The sequence below is a fragment of the Melanaphis sacchari genome, unplaced genomic scaffold (genome assembly GCF_002803265.2).
Source record: "Melanaphis sacchari strain LSU unplaced genomic scaffold, SCAv2.0 Contig1271_pilon_pilon, whole genome shotgun sequence".
NCBI classification, from domain to species: domain Eukaryota; kingdom Metazoa; phylum Arthropoda; class Insecta; order Hemiptera; family Aphididae; genus Melanaphis; species Melanaphis sacchari.
This window is the reverse complement of record NW_020270508.1, coordinates 1,826-8,418: the sequence shown is the minus strand read 5'-3', so window position 1 is coordinate 8,418 and position 6,593 is coordinate 1,826. Positions and strand designations below refer to the sequence as shown.

The following is a 6,593-nucleotide window of genomic DNA, read 5'->3' as shown; positions in this document are numbered from 1 at the left end:
TAAGGATGTTTAAATTCGTAAACAAGTCTACTTTGCAGTCGGTAGCATATATTTAATATTTTAATATTTTCAATATATTCAGTGTTAAAATTTATATTTTATAAAATGTAAAATATTTATTTTCCAAACATTTGCTGAAGTTGAAAAAGTGCTCCGACCGATGCAAAGTAAACTTGTTTACCAATTCAAACATCTTTCATTTTCACGAACACTAGAAGTATAATTTGTCAGTCATAACTATTTACGTTCTTAAATTGGTTTGAATATTTTGATGTAAAGACTATCAATGACATGTGCGGATGGTGCGTGTGATTCTGAATTCGTAATATAATTATATAACGACCGGCGCGGCGGCGCCCGTGCAATAATCTTTGCATTATCATAATATTTCTACGTTTGACTATAAATACCTATTATTGACAAAACTATTATACAAATTAGATATTGATGATTACAATGTTGATTACAATTGTATGCTATTATGGGCATAATCATTTTATCAATGAACAAGACTACAAGAGTTGTTTACATTATTCCATCGTGGTATGACATCGGTGTTTGGAGGTCTTAATTATTGTCGACTGTCGTAGCAACTTCCTTTGTTTTGTAATTTCACTATTCAATAAAATGAATAGGAAAATGTATCTTGGTAATAATATAACTGAGTAAGAGAAAAATAAAGAAAATATATCATCGCTGGAGAAATACCTAAAAGGTAAGTTGATTTGATTCATTAGTTAGGTATTTAGATCTTGTATTTATGACTTATTATAATTTTATTTATAGGTTATTACTAGAGCGCGGATTTCTATGCCATTGCATATTTTTCCTTTTAATATTTTTGATTTTGTCAGCTATTCCACGAATTATCATAATTTAGCTAATGGTGAAATTTTTGCATATTTCTGCATATTTAGGTTATTGTCATATTTTTATATATTTTGACAAAATTAAAATTTATTGCATATTGAGGAAAATTTAAAAATGTATAGGATAAGTATTTTGTCAAGTAGAATGATTTAAATTTATATCTATTCATTTGGCATTTTAGTGATAAAAATAGTCATAAAAACTGAAACTCAAAATATGACTTTATATCTAAGTTAACAATTGACTGAAACGAAAGAAAAATGCATTCTATTCTGGATTGAAGGTGTACACTTACAACAAAATTAAACGATTTCCAATAAAATGAAGGTCTGACTACGAAAAATTAATTCAGTATATTAATGAAAACGTTATCTTGAAGATCTTACATCAAGATCCGACTAATACTAAGTTGCTTCAATAGCCTCTAATAACTTCGTTTGACGTCAAACGTTCGTTCTCAAGTTTAAAATATGTTAATGATAAATGATACACTACGAAGAAAACGATCAGTGTTCACTTTTTAAATCGAACCACTAGAAGTATGTTAATTTTTGTCAGTCGCTAAGGTCGTTTTGATGAAAAATTCATAGGGTTTGCAGGGGCCTTAACACAAATGGCCGTTGCGCAAATACTTTTGTATACAATCTTCTACTTCTTGAAGTAAAATCTTCTAAGTTGGGTATTTTTAAATTTGGTTTCTATAACATTATTAAATGAAAAAAATAATTAGATTATTTATTCCACAAATGTATTCATTTCAGTTAAAATGGTATATAGCATAAGGACGATGAATCTATAATTATTAGATATGGCACATACATGTCACTGTTACTGTTTTTGAAATCAAATGATTTGAATTATAACTCAAAATTTTTATTTTACTACATAATAAAAAAATAAAATTGTATAACCATTGCATAATATAATTAACCATATATACTATATGTATACTATGAAATGAATATTCACATAGATGATAAAAGTTCATCAGTGAATAATTTTTCAAACATGCGTTTAATTGAATGTTTTACGTCTTTACCCATTGACCATAATATTTCAACAATCTGAAAAAAAAAATAATGTATAAAGACAATACATTTTATTTCATTTTATATTTATTTAATAAATGTTCTTTATAATTTATATTTATTTTCCTATTTTCATTAAAATAGAATTATAAAATACTTTAGATTTTTAAGTTTAAACAATCACAATGTATAATACTATTAAAAAAAAAATAAAATATCACTTACAAACCGAGACCTAAATTCGTTGTTTTGATCATGGTTAATTAATTTTGCTTTCAATGCTTGTAATTCATCCTCTGTATTGACCGTTTTAATGAATGATTGATTTTCAGAAGATTGTGATACCATTACTGGTCTATCAATTTTTTTTCAATTCTCTCCAGTATATCGAACATTAATCTGTGATCATAACGTAATCCAGCAACTTGTTTTTCAACAGATTCTAATTTATACTCTAAAAAATAGTTTTTAAATTAATTTTGCTTCAAATAATAATTTTATCTAAATTTTGTAAGATATACAAGGTTTAGATATCAATTAAAATTGTTATAATTTATATTATTTAAATACACAGATAATAAAATATATATATTATACATGTTTATGTAATTACCCAATGTTTTGATTGCACCCACTAATCCATTATTACTAGTACTATTATGTTGTAGTTCTGGTTCAGGTTGTAGAATTTCTATTCCGTCTATTGAAGAAACTATACAATATTATTTAAAAGTAATATAGTATATAGATAGTTATAAGCTTGAGTATTGTTTATAATATTAATTTACTTGAAGAATCTTTACACAGTTTTTCAATATTATTCAACAATAGTTTATTGTTTTTTGAAATGATAGATGATGATGTCAAAAGTTGTCTTCATTACAGGTGATGTATCAGAACTTGAAATACTTTTATCAACTGAAAGAGATTTTGTGAATGGCTTATATGAAACGTCTTTATCTGAATCATCTAAAATTTTAAAATATAAATTCTTATATTGCTTACATAAATTTTGTTTAAATATTAGAGTTGGCTATAATATTAGTATTAATAGTAAAAATAATAACATTAAAAACACAAGATATTTAGGACAAATTTCAGAAAACTGTAAACCATAATTTAAATAAGTATTAATACTTATTATAGTATAAAAACTTACCAAATTCTGACACACTTGATTTTGAAGGGCTGATGTATTGTGGAAGTTCAGTTTCTATTGCTTTTTCTTTTAATTTTTTAAAACTTTTATTAGTACTTAGAGTGTCTATAGAGCGTTTCATATTTCTTTTTTTCCTATTGCTATTTTCATGTTCAGAAATATCTGAAGTAATAGTAGCGACTTACTTTTGATTGAGCTTCAGAGAGTGATGCTATAGTAATAACAATATTAAATGAATTAATAAAAATAAATAGCCACTTAAAATATATATTATATGACTGTATAGACATTTAAGTTTTAATTATAGCAGCTTATCAATATTTCTTTTAAGCTCTCTTGTTTCAAATAAATCAAATTCAATAGTATTGCAAGGAAATCGTCTGCTAATTAATTAATTTATACTTGCTAAAGAATATACAGATGATTTGGGCCAAGCATATTTACCCGACAATGGATCATACCAACATGATGGAACTGCAGATACAGAGTTTTCTTTTTTAAATACTACAATAGAGTTATATTTTCTCCAGAAACAAACTGAAAATTTTGAAAGATTATTATTGACAACAGTCGACAAAGCATTTTATACCTATAATATAGGTATACATTAATATATAATCTACTACTTTTTAAAATATATTTTTATCATTTGTCTGGCCAAACAGATATTAATAAACAATAGGTAACTATATATTTTTATAGTAGTATACAAAGTCAATAACTTAAAAGATTTGACTTTAAAAATATTTTTATTTAAATAAGTTCATTAAAAATCATTAATAATGAATAGGACATTAATAAAAAATATGTTTTATACCATCAAAAACTACAGAATATCTGGTTTATTAAGTAATAAGGGGAATTGTGAAGTAGTTGTGTTAAAAAAAGGTTTTAAATCTGAAAATGAAATAAGAAAAATGATTATTAGCAAAAGAGAAGAATATATTAAATTAATGATGACGCAATCACAAGAATGCGTTGATTTGTGCGAAGAAATAAACATGATGGAAAAAAGACTTCGAAAATCTTACGGATTTACCGAGAACGAAGATCTCACAAAATTCCCAGAAATAAAATTTGAAGAACCGAAAATAGAAAATCCACTTGATTAAATAAAAGAAACAGAAGAATATAAGTATACCCAAACAGTTAATATAATACCTCAGTGCTCATTCACAAAAATTTATTTTAAATTTCTAATGTATGACCCAAGTTTTTTAACACAAGTGTCCAAAAGTTTAGAAATCCTTCAAAAAAATTAATACAAACAATGGGAAAAAAAAGACAGTTCAGAAACCACCGCCGCCGCCAAACACCATATCAGTTATCATTGTTATCAATAATTTATTTATCCACCGTCGCAATTACACACGAGCCATGCACACCCATCTCCCATACCGCCTACCACAGACCCTCCACCCAGACTTTCGGATCCATTGCGTATCCGATAGATACATCATTTTTCGCACGCGCATATCACATACGTGAGCTGCATTATCACTTATCACATATGTTTTTATTAGTTATCAAATAAAATATTATCAGTTAATAGTTGTCATTTATCGTGCACGCGCACGTGACAACATGCATAGCGTAGGTACTCTTTATTATTTCTTCACCGTATACTTAGAGTACTCGGACGTATATTATAAAAATAAAAATTTTAACAACGCATCGGTACCTTTTACACTTGGGAAAATAATATACAAAAATGTATATTTAGTATAGAAAACCTATTGGTAACAATTGAAAACCCATTGACACTGTAATGGCGTTAGCATTGACACCCAAAGAATGTATTGATAGTCGTTGAGACATCTGCCAAACATGAATATGTATAGAAAAGCTATTAGTAACAATATTCGTAAAATAACAATTTCTATCGATTCTTTATAGGGTAGATTTCTGCTAACACGGAAATGTATAGAAATCTCAATTGGCGCTAAAATTTGCTAATAGTTTTCTTTGTCTATATCGCTTGTACGAAAAAAGCTCTTATTGATTAAAAATCCATTATTTTTGTGTATTTCAAACTTGAATAACTTTTTTAGTAGTTCCGATATCGAAAAAATAAAAACGATATTTCACAGCAAAATTTTTTTTCTTAATTATGACTGTAGCCTCCTCGGTTCTTTCTCGCGCGAAACAGTTTTTTCGTAAAGATTTCAATGTTATTAAATATTTTTGGCTGTAATGAGCTGTTGCCTACAATCAGTAGGTACAATCGTTGCGACATCGAAATATCGAATATGATTTTCCCCTCCACGATAAACTAAAATTATATTTGTATCGGCAATCAACATTTCCGCACACGTAATAATTTCCACGAATATTTTAGATATTATGAAATAATTTCATTTTGGTGACTATTACTAATATGTAATTGCTGGATAATTCTAAAACTTAAGTACACACCGATACTATTATAATATCATATAGGTACTCGTATAATACAAATATAAGCACATTTCGGATTTCCTATAATTGCTATAATATACCTAGGTACCTACTATGCGCAAGCCCTATTCAGCAAATTACTTTTAGTTGAATGTTTGTTTAGTGAACAATGTTGATTCATCAAAACTTGCCAAATGAATTTTAGTCGTTGTTTTTTAACTGTTCTAATAAAATTTCATAAAAGTGTATTGTTTTAATGTGCCATTTTTATGTACCTAATTTATTTTGTACGTTAACGTATTTAAATGTTTGGTTACTACTGACTAATATTTATGATGTCACCAAAAAAATTACGTTCAAAAAATCGATCTACTGGAAAGAAAGCAGTTATTAAGTGCATGAAAAATATAAAACTTAAAAAAACGTAAGTATGACATTTTAATTAATAATAATCTGTCTTATAACTTATTTCAGTACCTATACCTTCGTTAGACACTTTTAGGTATAGAATAGTATAGGGATTTGGAATCGGGACATTATTATTTTTGTTATATTTAAATGATTGTTAGTTAGACGTCATTATTTTAATGAAGGTCTATTACTACTACCAGATAATGGATTAGATGGCATGTCTGAAAATCTTGCCACGGACAATTTAGATGGAACTGCAGAATCTTCTATTTTTGAGTACCTATACATTATTATATTACAAACACGCAATACATATTATAATATTGTTTTCTGAAAATAATAATAACGTTTTAGTGAGTCAAAAGTAACTTTTCACGTCGAAGATACATGTAACGATACATCTTTTATTTTGAGCTTACCGTCAACGTCGAGGTGAATTAACTAATTAATTTAATTCAAATAAAAATGAAGTATTTAATCAAAACAAATTTACTTATTTTTTAGTAAACATGAAACACAAGAAGTACAATCGAATAACGGAACATTAAATATTAAAGTTTCTATAAGTAAGGGAATAAATAATATATGATTAATATATATATGCGTAAATATAATTCATATTATATTAGTATACTAGCACCGGTGAAACTCGCTGTAAGTGAATACCCTAGGTCGGTAAAAGTAAAACTCGCTGTATGTGAATACCCTAGGTCGGTAAAACTCGCTGT

At 27.0% G+C, this 6,593-nt stretch overlaps 1 pseudogene; it reads right to left on the bottom strand.

Moving 5' to 3' along the window:
* Positions 1-1,454: 1,454 nt before the first annotated feature.
* LOC112591013 lies at positions 1,455-4,344 on the bottom strand (annotated as a pseudogene).
* Between the last annotated feature and the right edge of the window lie 2,249 nt (positions 4,345-6,593).